This window comes from Plecotus auritus, assembly GCF_963455305.1.
Source record: "Plecotus auritus genome assembly, chromosome: 1".
Taxonomy (NCBI): Eukaryota; Metazoa; Chordata; class Mammalia; order Chiroptera; family Vespertilionidae; genus Plecotus; species Plecotus auritus.
The window spans coordinates 156,696,823-156,718,055 of NC_137770.1; positions in this window are offsets into that span (position 1 = coordinate 156,696,823).

Consider the following 21,233-nt stretch of genomic DNA (forward strand, 5'->3'; position numbering starts at 1 on the left):
CCAAAATGGCCCAGCCCAACCCACCACCTTAAATACCATCTCCAGCTAAAGACAAAAGAAGATATGGGGGGGAGGGCAGGTCGGTTATGGGAAGTTACTAGGAAAAGCAGAGTAAACAAGGGTAAGATTGTTATGACAATATAAGTGTTTGCCTTCTCTATTGGTGAGTTTTAAAGATTTAGTCATCTATCTCATCCTGGTACAGAGAGGGACACCCTTAAAAAGAGAGTTTTCCCTTATAAGTGAAAATGTCTCTTGCCAAATAGTACCTTTTACTTGGTTTTCATAACTTTTCTTATTTCTGCTATTTCTTAAAAATAATCAGCCTAAAATTAATCCTTATGCCAGAGTCATATTTTGAGAATGGCAAATTCTGCTCCCCATCAGAGTACAAAGAGGGTGAAGCTCAGAAAGGACACTCATGAAGTGCACTGCTAATGAAGAGAATTATTAAGAGTAAAGGTGAATTCCTCCTTCAAAATTCACCCTCCAAATGGCCCTGCTGGCAGAATACTGAAAGTAATAAACAAGTTGAAATAAATCTAATGAAATAATCTCTGAGTTTGGATAGCACAATACTGAATTTCGACCCTAATATTTCAATAGTACTATTAATGATAACTTTTATTGAAAGTGATACAGAAATTTGCAAGAAGAATGTGTATTAGACAAAATTCTTAATCTCACATTCTAAATCCAGGGCTTTAGAATTTAAAATTATTTGCTTTCCCATTCTATAAAATAAGTAGAGAACATTTCAACTAGTAAAAATGTGGAATTGATAAACTTACAAAAACTTGTTTTTTGTGTGTTTACTTAGAAGAAAGAGAGTGCAAATGCAAAATTATTGGTATTAAAGGAAATGATATTTGTGTTAGTCCAGATACTTATTTGTGCAAAGGAAACCTCCAGTTGTTTTTTTCTATATTCTTTCTAGTTCAGAAGTTAACAACACACCAAATGCTCATTTCCACTTTAACAACAGGTCCTTGAACTATGGGAATTCTATAAACTGGTGAATTTGTTCTCAGAACAAATTCTAAATTGAATTGGTTGGAAGCACAGATGTGACATATTCAAACACGAAACTGAATCCAAAAATATTACAACTATCACTTTCATTTTGCCAGATGCAGCTGACAGCTTTTGATGACTCTATGCTTCTCCTTGGAACTTGTCACCAACTATGACTCTAATACATAATGATAAGACTCAATAATTAGCTATCTGATACAAACTCTATCAATTGCCTTTAAATTTTATTATTAAACTAGAGGCCTGGTGCACAGATTCATGCACCAGTGGGGTCCCTTGGCCTGGCCTGCTTGGATCAGGCCGAAACCAGCTCTCCAACATCCCCTGAGGATTCCCAGATTGCAAGAGGGCACAGGCCAGGCTGAGGGACCCCATCAGAGCATGAATTTTTGCACCAGGCCTCTGACATCCCCTGATAGGTCTGGGGTGCAGGTGAAGCAGAATCGGGGCCAACAGTGCCCCAGCAGCAACCTAACCCATGGCCGATTCTGTGAGGGATCAGGCTCCCTCCTCTACTGGTTGGAGAATCTGCCCCCTGATGGTAATTGTGCATCATAGCTACCGGGCTAACAGTTGAATAGTTGGATGGTTGCTTAGGCTTTTATATATATAGATAATGTGGACAAGAACTGAGAATGACCATGGCATTCAATCAACATATCTGATACCCACTTACATCTTCAACTAAATTCTTCCCTTCTCTGCTTTAGTCATTCTCTAAGCATCATACTGTATGTTCCAGGTATGCCTTTCTTTCTCTATTTTCTCTTCTATGCCTTTGTACCTGTCATTAAGTCTGCTTAGCTAGAGCACCCTTTCTTTCCCTATATTTTATTAATTCCTACAAATCTTTGAAAATGTCCCAAGACATCTTCTCAGGGAAACCTTCTTTGAGCTTACAGTATAGAATTTTATATTTTATCACAATTGTATCATACCACCAATCATCACATGTGGTAATTACATATTAATTTGACTGTAAATTGCTAAGGTAACAATGAGGCTCATTTAAATATTTTTGAGTGAATTAATGAATGATGGCAGAAAGCCAAATTTTAATTTAAAGTATCACAGTAAACTCCATAATAAATTGAAAAGAAATTGTTGGATTAAAATATGCATCTTCCACAAGACTGTGAATGCTTGGAGGATACACACTAAGGACAATACTGAGAATACAGAATGTACAAATACTCAATCAATGAATGTAATCACATATTTTATTAGATATTAGAGGCCCAGTGCACAAAATTCTTGCACGGGTGCGGTCCCTAGGCCTGGCCAGCGATCAAAGCGTGATCATCTGGCATGGAAGGGCAGGTCCCAGCTGACCTCTGGGCCCTGGGAAGCACTTGGGCCCCCGGACCCCTGTGCCCCCCCCCAACCTGAATCATCAGGCTCCTGCTCAGCTCCCTCAGTGTCTGGGAGCCAGGAGGCAGCCCTGCCCGCCCCCCACTACCACTGCTGCTGGTCACTGTCTGTGGGGTGATCAGTGGGGTGATCAAGCCCCACTCATACCCGCCTTGGCCTGGCACCATTTATTCACCTGCTCCACCATCCTGCCGTGGTCCTGCTCTCGTCGGGGCCATTCGGGGCCCACAGCACCTCCACTGCTGCCTGCTGCTAGTGCCGCATCGTTGATGCCCACAATGATTCATGCCGCCCCCTGGTGGTCAGCACATGTCATAGCGAGTGGTCGAACTTCTGGTCAAGGGGACAATATTAGGCTTTTATTATATAGGATTACATCATTATCAACAGTGCTACAGAAGATGAGCCACGTTTCCCCTCTACTTTGTCTAATTAATAAATACATAAGCTCTTCTCAATATTGCAATTCATTTCCTTTTTGGTAAATACATACCTATAAATCTTATATCTCAGAGTGGTATTTATATTTGACACTGTACCTTTATTAAAAACTTATTGAACCTCAACATAATAAAGGCCATATGTAACAAACCTATAGCCAATATTATACTCAATGGGCAAAAACTAAAAGTGTTTGCCTGAAGAACAAGGAAAAAAAAAAGATGTCAATTTTCACTGCTCTTATTCAACATAGTACTGGAAGTCTTAGCCACAGCAATCAGACAAGAATAAAAATAAATAAAAGGTATCCAAATTGGAAAGGAAGAAGTGAAACAGTCATTATTTGAAAATGACATGATAGTGTACATAGAAAACTCTAAATAAAAACTACTAGATTTAATAAAGGAATTCAGCAAAGTAGCAGTATACAAAATTAACACCCAGAAATTGATGGCATTTTTATACACCAATAATTATATCTCAGAAAGAGAAACTTAAAAAAAAGTCCCATTTATCATTTCAACAACAAAAAGTAAGCTACCTTGCTTGGCAAGCGTGGCTCAGTGGTTGAGCATTGACCTATGAACTAGGAGGTCATGGTTTGATTCCCAGTCTGGGCACATGCCTGGGTTACAGGTTTGATCCCCAGTGTGGGGTGTCAGGAGGCAGCCGATCAATGATTCTTTCTCATCATTGATATTTCTATCGCTCTCTTCCTCTCCCTTCCTCTCTGAAATCAATAAAAATCTGTGAAAAAAAGCTATTTTGGAATAAATTTAATCAAGGAGGTAAAAGACCTTTACTCAGAAAACTACAGGGCACCAAAGAAAGAAATAGAGGAAGATATAAACAAATGGAATAATATACTGTGTTCATGGATTAAAAGAATTGACATCATTAAAATGTCCAAAGCAATCTATAGATTCAGTTCAATACCTATTGAAATAACAATGGCATATTTCATAGATCTAGAACAAATACTCCAAAAATTTTTATGGAATCAAAAAAGACCCCGAATAGCCACAGCAATCTTAAGAAAGAAGAACAAAATAGGAAGGATCACAATACTGGATATTAAATTATATTACAAAGCCACTGTAATCAAAATAGTCAGGTACTGGCACAAGAACAGCCATATAGATTTATAGAACAGAACTGAGACCCCAGAAATTGACCTAACCCATTACACTCAATTAATATTTAACAAAGGAGACAAGAGCATACAATGGAGTCAAGATAGTCTCTTCAATAAATGGTGTTGGGAAAACTGGACAGGTAGATGCACAAAAATGAAACTAGACCACCAACTTATACCACACACAAGAATAAACTCACACTAGCTGGTTTGGCTTAGTGGATAGAGTGTTGGCCTGTGGACTGAAAGGTCTTTAGTTTGATTCCAATCAAGGGCACAAGCCCGGGTTGTGGGTTCGATCATCCCTAGGGATGCACAGGAGGCAGCGGATCAATTATTCTCATCATTGATGTTTATATCTCACCCTCCCTCTCCCTTCCTCTCTGAAATCAATAAAAAAATATTTTCTTAAAGAAGATTAAGCTCAAAATGGATCAAAGACTTAAATGTAGGCCGTGAAACCATAAAAATCCTAGAAGAAGCCATAGGCAGCAAAATTTCCAATATCTCTTGTAGCAATATGTTTGTCAATACATCTTGTAGGGCAAGGAAAACAAAGAAAAAAATAAACAAATAGGACTACATTAAAATTAAAAGCTTCTGCAAAGCAAAAGAAGCCATAAAAAAAATGAAAAGAGATCCCACTATATGAGAGAACATATTTGCCAATAATTAGGGGTTTGTTTTCAAAAATATATAAAGAGCTTGTACAACTTAACAAAATGAAGACAAACAACACAATTTAAAAATAGGCAAAGGACCTAGCCCTAGCTGGTTTTGCTCAGTGGACAGAGCGTCAATCTGTGAACTAAAAGGTCCCAGGTTCAATTCCAGTCAAGAGCACATGCCTGGGTTGCAGGCTGGATCCCCAGTAGGGGCTATGCAGTAGGCATCTGATCAATGATTCTATCTCATCATTGATGTTTCTATCTCTCTCTGCCTCTCCCTTCTTCTCTGAAATCAATAAAAATATATATTTTTTAAAGAAATAAATAAATAGAAATGGGCAAAGGACCTATATATACACTTTTCCGAAGAGGACATACAGATGGCCAATGCACATATGAGAAAATGCTCAAAGTCACTGATCATCAGAGAGATGCAAATTAAATGACAGTGAGGTATCACCTCACACCTACCAGACCGGCTAGCATCAACAAATCAACAAATGACAAGTGCTGGGAGGATGTAGAGAAAGGGGAACCATAATACACTGCTGGTGGGAATGCAGACTGGTGCAGCCATTGTGGAAAACAGTATGGAGTTTCTTTAAAAAATTAAAAATGGAACTGCTATTAGACCCAGTTATCCCACTTCTAGTAATATATCCTAAGAATCTAGAAACACCAATCAGAAAGGATATATGCATCCCTGGGTTCATAGCAGCATTATTTTCAATAGCTAAGATCTGAAAACAGCCCAAGTGTCCATAAGTAAATGAGTGGATAAAAAAAGCTGTGGTACAGTTACACCAGGGAATACTATGTAGCAGTAAAACGAAGGATCTCTTACCCTTTGAGACAGCATGGAGGGACCTGGAGAGTATTATGTTAAGTGAAATAAACTAGTCAGAGAAAGACAAGTATCACATGAAATCACTTATCTGCAAAATTGAATGAACAAAATAAACTAACAGACAAAATATATCCAGAGACATGGAAGCATTCAACGGACTGATGAATCTCAAAGCAGGAGGGGAAGAGATTAACTAAAGAACTTATATGCATATCTGTATAACCCATGGACACAGACAATAGTACAGTGAAGGTCTAGGGAGGGCGTGGGAGTGAGTGGAGGGCATCAATGGGGGAAACTGTAACACTTTCGACAATAAAGATAAACTTAAAATAAAATTTATTGAATTAGAGATTATTACGTACTCTTAAGTAGAATTAGGAAACTTTACATCAAGCTATTTTCTATGCAATTATTGAATACATTCATCCATTTATTTACCAATTTTTATCGTGTGTTCAATGTACTGTACTAAGCTATATAGGAATAAAATTCTGAATAAGACACAGCATTGTTGTTGTTGTTTAACATAGAGTTTACATGTCAAAAGAACCTAAAGAAAAGTGAGCATACCTTTAAAATGTAGTTGATAGCTATAGAAATAAATGAATATGTTTATCTAAACCAAGGAATGCTGCCACTTCTAATATCTAGGCAATGGTCTATCATTGAGTAGAAGTTAGAAAAGAGTGGAGGCAGGAAAACTAGTTACAGAATTGCTTTAGTAATTTGGGTGAGATATGAATGACTGGGTTTTTTTATACATTTTGGAGGTAGAATGAGCAGAACTAGATAACTGTGTAAATGAGGGAAATAAAGGTGCAAGAATGATACCTGGATTTCTGACTCAGTAACCAGTAGTGCTAGTCACTAAAATGGAAAAAAAAAATTAGAAAATCAGGCCTTGTACTTACCAGGGAAGGGAGTTGATGAATTCAGTTTTGCATATATTAGTCTACATACCTGTGGAACAGCTGAGTGGAGATAGCCAATGTTCAGCTGGATACATGAATCTGAAAGGTTTTAGCTAGCAGTCACTAATTTATGGAAAAAAATTGAAGCTATAAAGGTGAAAGTGATCTCCCAAAGAGTATATAGAACAAGAGGAAAAAAATGTCCTAAGATACAATCTAAAAAATATTCACTTAAATTGAACAGAGAAATAGGGCCCCTTACAGAATTCAGAGAGATAACAATGGAATTAGTAGATTATGGTGTGAAGACAAACAAGAAAATAGTTTTATTTTAAGAAGAAATGTCATTTGAGATGTAAAGTTTGATAAGTGCTGAAAACAATTCATTAGTTCTAGCAACAGGATGGGGGTGGATGTTGGTTAAAATTAATAGAATAGAATCACTGCAGGAAAATACATCCTACCACAAGGAGATGAAAATCTACTGGGAAGAAAAGACTTACTGTAAAGACATTCAAATAATTTTAAAATGGAAAGACACTAATGTAATTAGCATTAATATCTTAGTAAGGGAAATCCTTTTTAATCATATATGTGGGTGACAATATAACCCTGTAGCAAAAGCACTGGGTTTGATTTCAATCTCAGCTCTTCATGTACTAGCCAGCTGTGTTACTTCGGCTCATTGTTATTTGAGAGCTTCCGTTTTCCCATTTATAAAATAGGCATAATAATATAAGCCATGCATGGATATTGGGAAAAATGTATTTAAAAGCCCTCAACATAATGCCTTTGAAACTGGGCCCTGAAGAATGTGGATGAGTGTAAATTATTAAAGTAAATGTGTCTCAGACAGCAGGCTGAGTAAATGGAGTAAGAAAAGCAGACAGAAATTAGTAAGTTGTTTGGGAGATGGGAAACATACTTGGTAAGCAGAAATTCTTAAGGAAGAAGACTGGGTGACTCTTGACTAACTGGGATGAAGATTTTATATTTTTATATAGAAAGAAAATGAACACATAAAAGAGTGACTAAATATAGGCTTATGAGGCTGAATACTCCTTCCACAGGTTGTAAATCTCTTCGAAGCCACAAAATGTGAAGAATTTAGCAATAAAACCATCGTCTTGATCATCATCATCACTGTCAATATTACCACAACTAATATTTCTTGAATGCTTTCCTTGTACCAGGCAAAGAGCAAAGCATTTCCATGAATTATTTTATGCAATCCTCATCACAATCCAATGAAGCATTTATTCTTAATATCCTCATTTGAAAGATAAGGAAATGGAAGCTTAGAGCATGTATTTCAATCAAAGGCATATCAGTTAGGAGACCCAGAATGATGAAAGTGTCATACTGGGTCTCCTGCTGCTCAAGGCAGGAGTATTCAAATAATAGTGAGTTAAAAACCTATTATGCAAATCATATTCCCAATTCTACCAATATTCCTAAAATCAAAATTACTTTATCTATGGGCAATCTGAAACCCAAAAATAAATACACCCAGGCAGGGAATTATAAAAGAATTCGTAGTAGAGCCAAGGCATGGCTGCTGACTCTTTTCTTTTGAGTGTTTTTCTTAAAACACAGATCTTTTTACTGCCCAGTAATGGAGCGTGAAGATACATATTTTGGTTTAGAGTCTACAGGGAGTTTTAATAAAGACTTGGCATGTATGAATTAGGAAATGTTATAGTTTGTCTGATCTTTATAAGCATGGGGAATTCTATCTCTTTTTTTTTTTTTTAAACCCAGCATAGAACAATTCTTTTTTATACTTTAATTTTTTTTATTTACACTTGACATACAATATTATATTAGCTTCAGGTGTAGAACCCAGTTATTAGACATTATATAACTTACTAAGTGAACATCCCAATAAACCTTGTACCCATCTGGCAGCATACATAGTTATTAAAATATTATTGACTATATTTCCTATGCTGTATTTGACATCCGCATTATTAATCTGTACTACCAATTTGCACTCCTTAATCCCTTCATCTTTCTCACCCATCCTCTGACCTTCCTCTCACCTAGTAACCTTCAAAATGTTTTCTGTGTCTATGAGTCTGTTATTTTTTCCTCTCTTTATTAAATTTATTGGGTTGACATTGGTTAATAGTTACATGTAGATTTCCATGATACATGAACTGCATATTGATTGCATTTTTATGCCCACCACCATCAAATTATCTTCCATCACCATATATTTTGCCCCCTTTACCCTTCAGTAACCCCCATGAGTCTGTTTCTGTTCTGCTTATTTGCTTATTATGTTTTTTAGATTCAATTGTTGACAGATATGTATTTCCATTTCATTTTTATCTTTTTCCTTTTATTAAATTTATTTTTGTTTATTTTTATTGAATTTATTAGGATAACAACTGTTAATAAAATTATATAGGCTTCTGGTGTACAATTCTATAATGTATCATCTGTACATTGTATTGTATGTTCACCACACCAAGGCAGGTCTCCTTTCATCACTATTTATCCCCCCAAACCCTCTTCTACCCCTCCGTACCCCCTTCCCCTCTGGCAATCACCATGTTGTTGTCTGTGTCTATGAGGTTATTTATTTATTTTATTTTATTCCTTCATCTTTTCACCCAGCCCTGGAACACCCCTCCACTCTGACAGCTATCAGTCTGTTCTATGTCTTTATAAGTCTGTTTCTATCTGTTTGTTAGTTAATTTTGTTCATTAGAGTCCAAATATGAGTGAAATTATACAGTACTTGTCTTTCTCTGACTGGCTTACTTCACTTAGCATAATGCCCTCCAGGTCCAGCCATGCTGTCACAAAGGGTAAGATTTTCCTCTTTTTCATGGCAGAGTACTGTTCCATTGTGTAAATGTACCCCAGGTTTTTTATCCAGTCATCTACTAATGCGCTCTTGAGCTGCTTCCAAATCTTAGCTATTGTAAATAATGCTGCAATGAACCTAGGGGTGCATATATTCTTTTGAATTAGTGTTTTGGATTTTTTCAGATATCTTATATAATAAAAGGGTAGTATGCAAATTAGCCCTAATGGCAAAACAACCAGAAGGACCGCTGGAGCAGTCACTATGAGGTGCACTGACCACCTCTCGGTCCCTTTCCCTGGCTGGCAGGCTCCCATCGCCTGATGGCAAACGGGAACCAGGGTTGGGTGGGGGGGATGCAGGTGGCACCAGGCCAAGGTTCTGCCCCGCTGGTCGCCTCACACAAAGACAGTGACCTGAGGCAGGGGTGGGGCCAGCGAGCAGGTGGGAACAGCCAACCTCTTGGTCCCTTCCCCCAGCTGTCAGGCATCGATCACCTAATGGCGAATGGATAACAGGGGGGTGGGGGGTGGGGGGTGGGGGGTGGGGGGGGGGCGGTCCGCTGAGGGCAGCTGGGGGAGATGGCCCTGACTGCAGGCTAGGCCTAGGGACCATAAGTGTTCGGGCCTTTAGTATTTCCATAAGTGGAATTGCTTGGACAAAAGGCAGTTCCATTTTTAAGTTTTTGAGGTAATTCCATACTGCTTTCCACATCAATATGCATCAATATGCATTCCCACTAATACTGCACAAGAGTTCCATCGTCTCCACACCTCATCAACACTTGTTTGTTGATTTACTGATGATAGCCATTTTGATAGGTGTGAGGTAATGTCCCCTTATGGTTTTAATTTGCATTTATCTGATGATTAGTGACATTGTCCTCTTTGGAGAAGTGTCTATTCAGGCCCATTACCCATTTTTTTAATTGAATTATTTATTTGTTTGTTTTTTTATTTTGGTGCTGAGTTTTATAAGTTCTTTATATGTTTTGGATATTAACCCCTTATCATATATATAATTGGAAAATATATTTTCTTGTTCAGTACATTGTCTTTTATTTTGTTGATGGTTTCTTTGTTGTGAAAAAATCTTTTTAGTTTGATATAGTCACATTTGTTTATTTTTTCCTTTGTTTCTCTTGCCCAAAGAGATAAATCAGAAAAAAAAAAATGCAAGGATAAATTTCTGAGATTTTATTGCCTACATTTTCTTCTAGAATGTTTATGGTTTCAAGTCTAATATTTAAGTCTTTTGTCCATATTGAATTTATTCTTTTATAGATTTTAAGAAGGTGATCTATTTTCATTTTTCTGCATGTGTCTGTGCAATTTTCCCAGCACCATTTAATGAACAGATGACTTTTACCTTACTGTATGTTTTCACACCTTTTGTCAAATATTAATTGAGTGTAATGGCTTAGGTTGATTTCTGGGTTTTCTGTTCTGTTCCACTGATCTATATGCTTGTTCTTGTGCCAGTATCAGGATACTTTGATTAAAGTGGCTTTGTAGTATAACTTGATATCTGGTATTGTGATCCCTCCAACTTTGTTCTTCTTTCTCAAGATTCCTGCAGCTATTAGGAGTCTATTTTGGTTACATCTAAATTTTTGGAGTATTTGTTCTAGATCTGTGAAATATGCCATTGTTATTTTTAATAGGGATTGCATTGAATCTATAGATTGCTATAGGTAGTGTGGACATTTTAATTATGTTAATTTTAGCAATCCATGGACATGGTATATTCTTACATTTGTTTATACTCTCCTCTATTTCTCTCTCTCTCTCTTTTTTTTTTTAATCATCCTATAGTTTTCCAAACACAAGCCTTTTACCTCCTTGGTTGAGTTTACTTCTAAGTATTTTAATATTTTTTGTTGCAATGGTAAATGGAAGTTTATTTAGTTTATCTCTCTGAGAATTCATTATCCTATATAATAAAGAGGGAATATGCAAATTGACCATCACTCCATCACAAAGATGGCTGCACCCACAGCTGAGACCAAGTTCCCATAAGGAGCCTTAACGAGCAATCAGCAGGGAACCTGAGGCTATGCCCTCCCCCACCCCTGTGGGGCTTGACAGGGACCTCAGGCCGTGCCCCCCACCCTGGCACCAGGCCAGGGGACCTGAGACCACGCCCCCTGCCCAGCGGGGCTTAACAAAGTACCTCAAAGTGTGCTTCCCATCCTGGTGCTGGGCTAGGGGACCTCAGGCTGCTCCCCCTGTCTGGCAGGGCTTGACAGGGGACCTCAGGCCATGCCCCCCACCCACTGGGGCTTGATTGGGGACCTCAAGGTGCACCCCCAGTGCTGGGTTGGGGGAACTCAGGCCGCGCCACCCCGCCCAATGGGGCTTGATGGAGACCTGAGGCTGAGCACCCCCCTGGCAGGGCTTGACAGGAGACCTCAGGCCATGCCTCCCACCCAGCAGGGCTTGACAGGGGATCTCAGGCCATGTCCTCCACCTGGTGGGGCTTGACGGAGGACCTCAAGGTACGCCCCCCACCCTGGTCTGGGCTGGGGAAACTCAGGCCACGCTCCCCGTCCTGGCACCGGGCCAGGGGACCTGAGGGTATGCCCTCTGCCCAGCAGGGCTTGACAAGGGTGGGACTGGCTGGGTCTGGATCTAGCCCAATGCGGGGGGCCGGTCGGGTCTGTGTCTCACACCATTTTGAGGCACATGTGGGTGGGCGGGGACTTGACTCTGGGTTCCGTGGTGCGCCCCAGACTGACAGGAGGAAGGTTTTCATATACATTTTACTAATTTTTTTTCATCTCTGATACTTCTATTATAGAGAAAGGGCAAATAGCAATATTAAATTATTTCCTCTAATTAATCCCCTTTTAATGTGCACAAATTTCGTGCACCGGGCCACTAGTTGGTATATAAAAATGCCATCGATTTCTAGATGTTAATTTTGTATCCTGCTACATTGCTGAATTCCTTTATTAAATCTATAATTTTTTTATATAGATTTTAGGGTTTTCTATGTCATCTTCAAATAATGACAGTTTTACTTCCTCCTTTCCAGTTTGGATGCCTTTTATTTCTTCTTGTCTGATGGCTGTGGTTAGCACTTCCAGTGCTATCCTATCTAATAAGGAGGGAATATACTAATTGACCATCACGCCCTTACAAAGATGGTGGCACCCTCAGACAATAAGGAGAGAATATGCTAATTTACTGCCACACCCTCAAATATGGCGGCACCCACAGCCACAGATGGCGGCTCCCAGTCCCCTCAGCCCCACTGAGGTGGCAGGCACAACACAGCCGGGCCTGCCCCCAGGTGGGTCCAGCCGCTCTCACGCCTGCCTTCAGAGTTCCCCAGTCCCCTCAACCCCCCAAATGCCCAGGGCCACCCGAGGCTCAGGTAACAAGGGCTGGCCGATGCTTGTGCTGCCACCAGTGGCAGCAGCAGAGGTGTGATGGGGGTGTCACCTTCCCCTGATTGCCGGGTCACCTCCCACCCCTGAGGGCTCCCGGACTCTGAGAGGAGGCAGGCCGGGCTGAGGGACCCCCCACTTCAGAGTATGAATTTTCATGCTCTGGGCCTCTGCTGTTAAATAAGAGCAGTAAAAACAGATACACTGTCTTGTTCCTGTTCATAGGGGAAATGGTTTTAGTTTCTGCCCGTTGAGTATGATGTTCACTGTAGGTTTGTCATATATGGCCTTTATTATATTGAGGTATGATCCCTCTATTCCAACTTTGCTGTGAGTTTTTATCAAAAATGGGTGTTGTATTTTGTCAAATGCTTTTTCTGCTTCTATTGATATGGCCATGTGATTTTTGTCTTTCAATTTGTTTATATGATGTATCACATTTATTGATTTTGAATATTGTACCAGCCTTGAATCCCTGGAATAAATCCCACTTGGTCCTGGTGTATGCTCTTGTTAATATATTGCTAGATCTGATTCTCTAATATTTTATTATCTATGTTCATCTGGGATATTGGACTGTAATTTTCTTTCTTTGTGGTGTCTTTATCTGGTTTTAGAATTAGGATAATGCTGGCCTCATAAAAGAGGTTGGAAGTGTTCCTTCCTCTTGAATTTTTTGGAATAGTTTGACTAGGATAGGTGTTAGTTCTTTGAATGTTTGGTAAAATTCCCCTGTGGAGCATCTGGGTCAGGGCTTTTGTTTGTTGGGAGTTTTTATTATTATTATTATTACTGCTTCAATTTCACCAATTATTATTGCCTTATTCATGTTTTCTGATTCTTCCTGATTCCGTTTTGGAAGATTCTATTTTTCTAGGAATTTGTTCATTTCATCCACATTGTCCAGCTTGTTGGCATAGAGTTGTTCATAGTATTTTCTTACAATCCTTTGTTTTTCTGTAGTGGCAGTTATTACTTCACCACTTTTGTTTCTGATTTTATTTATTTGGGTCCTCTTTTTTTCTTGATGAATGTGGCTAAAGGCTCATTAATCTGTTTATCTTTTCAAAGAACCAACTCTTGGTTTCATTGATCTTTTGTATTTTTTTAGCCTCTATGTAAATTATTTCTGCTCTATTCTTTATTATTTCCTTTCTTCTACTTACTCTGGTCTTTTCTTGTTGTTCTCTTTCTAATTCTTTAAGTTGTAGGGTTAAATAGTGTTTTGTTTTGTTTTTTCTTGTTTTTTGAGGTAGGCCTGTAATGCTATGAACTTTTCTATCAAGACTGTTTTTACTTTATCCCGGAGATTTGGGGTTGTTGTGTGTTCATTTTCATTTGTTTCCAGGAAGTTTTTTATTTCTTTCTTGACCACATTAGTAATTCATTCACTGTTTAATAACATGCTATTTAGCCTCCATGTGCTTGAATGTTTTTGGGTGTTTTTACTGTAGTTGATTTCTAATTTAATTCCATTGTGGTATGAGAAGATACTTCGTATGATTTCAGTCTTCTTGAACTTGTAGAGAAGTGGTCTATCTTTGTGGTCTATCTATGAAAATGACCCATGTGCACTTGAGAAGAATGTATATTCTGTCACTTTGCATTAAAATCCTATATAATAAAAGCCTAATATGCTAAGTGTCCAGTCATCTGTTCAACCAATCAAAGTGTAATATGCTAATGATATGCTAAGACCACTCAACCATTCGCTATGACATGCACTGACCACCAGGGGCCAGACACTCCAACCAGTAGTTAGCTTGCTGCTGAGGCCTGGCCTATCAGGACTGAGACAGATGGGCTGGACATGTCCTGGAGCCCTCCCACAGTCCCTCCCTGGCTGACCAACCTCCTGCATCCCTCCCTGGCCCCAACTGTGCACCAGTGGGGTCCCTTGGCCTGGCCTGTGCCCTTTCGCAATCTGGGACCCCTCAGGGGATGTCAGAGAGCCAGTTTTGGCCTGATGCCAGAGGCCAGGCCGAGGGACCCCACTGGTGCAGGAATTCATGCACCGGGCCTCTAATTTTCTATAAATGTCAATTAAATCCATCTGATCCAGTGTGTCATTTAGAGTCACTGTTTCCTTGTTAAATTTTTGTCTAGAAGATCTATCTAGTAAAGTCAGCAGTGTGTTAAAACACCCTGAATACATTTCACCAACATCTGTAACTACATTGTGCCCATGATTTGGCAACACTCTGCATGGAACATTTGCTTTCTGGATAAATCATACAATTGGTGTTTTTACTCTTACAAAAGAACACACACCCTTGGATTAAATATAAATCTTAGTGGATGAAACCACATATTAATGATTGCTAATCTCAACTGATGATACAATGCCAGACACCCATGCTTTCATTTTGTTTTTCCTTAAAAGTTTGCTTAACTTGCTTTCCTTAGGCTCTGTTGCAATTCCAAAATGACAGCGCTCCTCTCAAATATTGAATCCAGTTCTTCTTCTTTTGATCTTGGAAGTTATTTGCATGATTGTTCATCAAGAAAATTGAAGCCATTAAAAAAAAATGTACTGCAGTAATCCAGCCATCACCATGTTATTTGCTTTTGTTCTTTACCTCCTATTTGTCCAAGGTGTTTTTCTTCCTCTATAAGATCAGAGTATATTTACTCTTTATTCCATCCCATTATGTTTTCTTTGGACTTTTGTTTCATTAGATATTCCTTGTCCCTCCTATAATTTTTAATAAACTTTTATTTTTGAATAATTTTAGATTTACTGAAAAATTATGAAGCTAGTACAAAGAGTTCCTATATACCACACAAGTTTCCTCTATATTAATATTTTATGTTAGTATAGTACATTTGTCACATTTAATGAAGCAATATTGATACATTACATTACTTAAAATCCATAGTTTATTCAGATTCCTAGGTTTAATTTTTTGTTTTTTTAAATATAATTTTATTGGTTTTTACAGAGAGGAATAGAGGCTTAAAAACATCAATGAGAGAGAAACATGTATTGGCTGCCTCCTGCACACCCCTTACTGGGGATCAAGCCTGCAACCAAGGTACATGCCCTTGACCAGAGTCAAACCCAGGACCTTCAGTCTGAGGGATAAAGGTCTATCCACTGAGCCAAACTGGTTAGGACAGATTTCCTAGGTTTTAAATGTTACATTCTTTTTTGTTCCATAATTCCATTCAAGATATCACAAAATGTTTGGTCATTTCTCCAGAACCTTCTCTGGTTGTGATAGTTTCTTAAGACTGTTACTTTCTGGAACTACAAGGTGTTCTAGGCTCATCTTGTGTTTTAATGGTAGGTTTTTTTGTAGATGTTATTTGCAAGCTGGGAAACTTCCACTTTATTCCTAGTTTGCTGAGTTTTTAATTATGAATGTGTTACACGTTGTCAAGTGCTTTCTAAGCAGTAATTGATATAATCATATGATTTTTTCTTTTAGAGCCTGTTAAATGGTAGATTACATTGATTGATTTTCAAATGTTGAACCAATTTTACGTACTTGAAATAAATTCTAATTGGCCATGATATATAATTTATTTACATTATTATATGCAATTTGCCAATCTTTGTTGAAAATTTATATCTATATTCATGAGAAATATTGCTCTATTTTCTTGGTTAGCTTAGCTAGAGCCATATCAGGGATCTATCAAAAATTTTTTTAAAGATCCTATTTAAAAAAATCTTTTCAAAGATCAATTTCCAATTCTTGTTCTAGGCTTAAATGGTTCTTCTTCTTCTCGTTTCCTCGGGTGGGAGCTACATTATTGATTTTTTTAGTCTTCTTTTATTTTAAAAATATTTAATGCCATTAATTTTCCTGTAAGCATTACTGTCTCTGCATTCTACAATTTTTGATATCTTATTTTCATTCTTATTTAGTTCAATATATCATTAAATTTCTATTGAGACTACTTCATTGACCTATGGATTATTTAGAAATATGCTTTCGAAAATATTTAGGTATTTAGAGTTTTAACCTATCTTGTTATTACTGATTTCAAACTTTAATTCCATTATAGTATGAGAAGATTTACTTGGTTAAGGAGTGCTATGCCCCATAATATGGTCTATCTTGGTGAATGCTCCATTCAACCTTGGGAAAAATGTGTTTTCTGCTGTTTTTGGATGGAATCATATAAATGTCAATTGGATCAAGTAAATGAGAAGGCTATTCAGGTAATCCATTGGTCCTTTTATTTGAAAGAGGGGAAAGTCTCTGAATATAATGTTATATTTGTTTCCTTCTTTAATTTCGTGTTAGGTGCAGACAAGTTTAAGATAGTTATGCCTTCTTGAAAAATTGACACTTTTGTCACTTTATAATTTCCCTCTTTATCTCTGATTATCCTATTTGTTCGGAAGTCTGCTTTATCTGCAATTAGTTTAGCTACTCCAGCCTCCTTTTGATCCATGTTATCATGATATATCTTTCTTTCAACCTTTATAGTTAACCTAAGTCTTTTCTATTTAAAGCCAGTGGATCTTTTTTCATTCATGCTAATAGTCTTTGTCTTGTTATTGGTATATTTAGACCATTCTCATTTAAAATCATTATTAATACAGTTGAATTAATATCTACAATGTTTGTACCATTTTTTCACATGTTGCATTTGTTCTTTGCTGCTTTTTTTTTCTCTCTCTGTCTTCTCTGGATTAATTGAGCATTATATATAATTACATTTTTTCTCATTTTTTATGATATAAAAAAATTCAGTGATTGTTCTAGAGTTTATAATGTAGGGTCTCATCTAATCTAAGTCTACCTTCAAATAACAATACACCATTTCATGAGTAGTGCCAGTACCTTCTAACAGACTGTTCCAAATTCCTCATTCCTATCCATTCTGACATTCATTTCATTTATGCATGTGCTATAATTACTCAATATATTGCTAATTACAATTAAATAATTATATTTTAATTAAATTAAGGATAAGAAAAATGGATGATTTATTTTCCTTCATATATCCCTTTTTTGATGCTCTTTTTTTCATTTATGTAGGTCAAAGATTTTTTCCTAGATCATTTCCTTTAGCCTGAAGAATTTTACTCTGTGTTCAATGTTATATCTCCAAGGAGCCTATTACAATAACTAGAATTTTGTTAGTGCTCAATAATTATTTTGTGACTTCTGAGCAAATCTGTTAAATTAGAAAAATATGTTACCACATCATGTTATTTTCTATTTATAGCTATCATTATCTGTTTACCTCTAACAGACTGTAATTTCCACAAATATAGGGACTGTGTATTTGTATATCCAAGTCACAGTGTCAAGCATAGTATCTGACACTAATTAATAAATACCTGTTGAACTGAATTGTTATTGCAATAGAAATACTACAGAATGCATATATACTGTGTATATATGTATGTATATATATATACACATATATATATGTGCTTCTTCAAAATATATACTCTTCATTCATCTTATTATATTAATATATCATTAATATCATTTTAATTTGCTTGAATGGTCCTGTGGGAAAGAAGAGCTTGAGGTACTTATCTCTAGTTGGAGGCTTGGACTGGAAGCTAAAAGTGAGTATGATTAGTAATAATTATTTCCATTTGTCTATTATTTGCAATTTTATGAATAGTTTCACACACATTATCTCATTAAGGTCCCACAGGAGCCATTTGCTTTTCCTCTCTCTCATAAGCATGTTTTATTAGGTGATATACTTCTTTCCTCTATATGTTTCAGCCCCTAATGCCACATGAAAAAAAAAATGATTCAGAGAATTGAACTTGCCTATGAGTAATGTGATTGTATAGCAACTAGGGAATTCTTTTTACAATAGGGGAGCATTATTAGCCTTATATAAGTTATTCCTCAGAATATTAGAAATAATATGTATAATTACTGTTATAATTTTAAAATACTTAAATTTAAAATTACAATTGAACTATAGAATTTTGGTAAATTGTTATTATCTATTACGTGAGAATGTTGCATGTGTTGTTTTTTTTTTTAAATATATATTTTATTGATATTTTACAGAGAGGAAGGGAGAGGGATAGAGAGCTAGAAACATCGATGAGAGAGAAACATCGATCAGCTGCCTCCTGCACACCTCCCACTGGGGATGTGCCCGCAACCAAGGCACATGCCCTTGACCGGAATCGAACCCGGGATCCTTCAGTCCGCAGGCCGACGCTCTATCCACTGAGCCAAACCTGCTTCGGCTGTTGCATGTGTTTTGATAGCTCTCCAAAGATTCTCTATTTCTTGGTTCTCTAGGGAGTAAAGGCATCATGCATAAACAAATATAACAATCAATGATTTAAATAAGTGCCTACAAATCTAGTCTTAAAGTATATTTTATAGCAATTTTTAAATAATAAATTAAAAATAATAACTGCCCTTTGCTGGAGAAAGTTATATTCTCCTGAAAATAAACAATTGGTATGAAAGGACACTGATTAAAAAAAAGACAAAAAAAATAGTAACTCAGTAGTCATTGTATGTCAGTCTCAGAGGTTGACAAATGTGCTTCTGTGGATGGAAGGGTATTTCTAGTGGTATACTAGATCCTTTCAAACTTAGGCTGAATTAGTCACCTTCTTTCTGAAGTACAAACAAGCAAAGCTTTTTACTTTGTTATAGCCATGAAGCATATTAATGATGCTTCAGTATTGAAATAGTGAATCCTGATGATAATAGTCAAGACTATCCCAAAATTTAAGCAGAGATTTCAAAAGGAAAGTAATCCTATGGTCAATATCCTTCTAATATGTTAACTTGGAGAGAAGAAGAAGAAAAAAGAAAGCTTGAGTAAACCCTAAAGATGATTGCAAATGAGGAGATTACATACTTAAGACCAGAAAGTTAAAAACAGAAAAATTGCAGATGGATCTTGAGAGTTTAAGATATAAAAGAAAATCAAGTGAATGAGATTTAATTTAGATAGACAAAATGCCTTTATTTAAGAAGAATAATGCCAATGGGATTTATAAATCAAGTGAATACCAATTAGAAGCCAAAATAGAAGAGAAAAACCACAGAAAAGTAGGATTTTAATATCAGAGGATAAAACTGAAGATTTATATTTTGGGAAAAATCACTTTGTTGAATAACTGAGTAAACAATTTTTGAAATGGGTTTTATTCTTTATATAAAAGGCGAAACATTCATATTTGAAAAGAGAAGTACACTGACAATATACTGACTTGGGACCCAAAATAATTCTGTTTAATTCAATAAATATGCACTAAGGGCTTACTGTGTGTCAGGCATTGGGCTAGACACAGGCATTAAAAGATTAATAGGATAGAAATTAGATCAGTAGTTTCAGGGAATGGGGAGAAAGTGGTGAGGTGGAATTACAAAGTGGTATGAGCAAATTTTTGGAGGTAATAGATGGTGATGATTTCATGGGTACATTTATATGTCAAAACTTACTGAATCAGATATTTTAAATGTGCAATTTATTTTTGCCAAGTATCTCTAAGTAAATGTGTTAATGTTTAAAATTTACTTTAAGATAACAAATTAAAAGACTTTAAAAAATAATCTATATAAACTTCATTATACATTGACAATTGTTTAGTCTTTCATTGGTTTAGTTGGAAAAATTATCTCCTGAACTTAGTGCCATATGGAAAACTTAAAATAATATATCATGTTAAGAGCATTTTAATACATTGTATGTGGTTACAAAAGATAAAAAAGCAATCACTGGCTTCAAATATTTCATAACTTAGAGAAAGCCATACATGTATATAAACATAGACCCTCAAACACAAACACAGAAGACATACTATCAACTAGATCTAATGACCATTTGAAAACATACTTAGAATGGTTTTGATAAAACATATGAATAGTTGATTTAATTTTTTTAAATTTAAATGTTCTAACAGTCAAATAAAGAGACATACAAACTATACCAACTTCTGTCTACTTGTATCTCTTTTTACTTAGGTGACATTCATATATTTTTAGAATGATAATGCAATGGTGGTTTAATTTGTCAATCTAACTAAGCTACAGTCCTTAGTTAAAAAATTGAACACTATTCTAGGTGTCCTGTGAAGCTATTTTTGTAAATGCAGTTTATATTTGTGACCAACTGACTTTAAGTGAGGCAGATCATTCCCGATCATCCGGGTGGGCCGAATTAAGTCAGGTGAAAGCTGAAGGAGCTCTGCTGAGGCACACGTGAAGATGGAAAGAATCCCCCTGTGCACAGAAGCATCAGCCCGTGCCTCGAGTTCCAGCTTGTCCCTCCTGACTACCTGCCCTACGAATTTTGAAATTGACTAACCCCCACAATGTCATAAAAGAATTTCTTGCAATAAATCTTTTTCTATTTACTTATGTATTTATTTAATTTCTTATTGGTTGTATTGGGGTAACACTGGTTAACACAATTATACAGGTTTCAGGTGCACAATTCTACAACGTATAATCTTTATACTGCATTGTGTGTTCACCACTCCAAGTCAGGTCTCCGTCCATCAGCATTTATCCCCCATATGCATTCCTCCTCCCCCTTCCCCTTGGCAATCACCACTCTGTTGTCCATGTCCATGTCCATGCTATTTTTTATTGTGGTCAAGTATACATAACATAAAATTTACCATTTTGATTATTTCCTGTGTATAATTCAGTA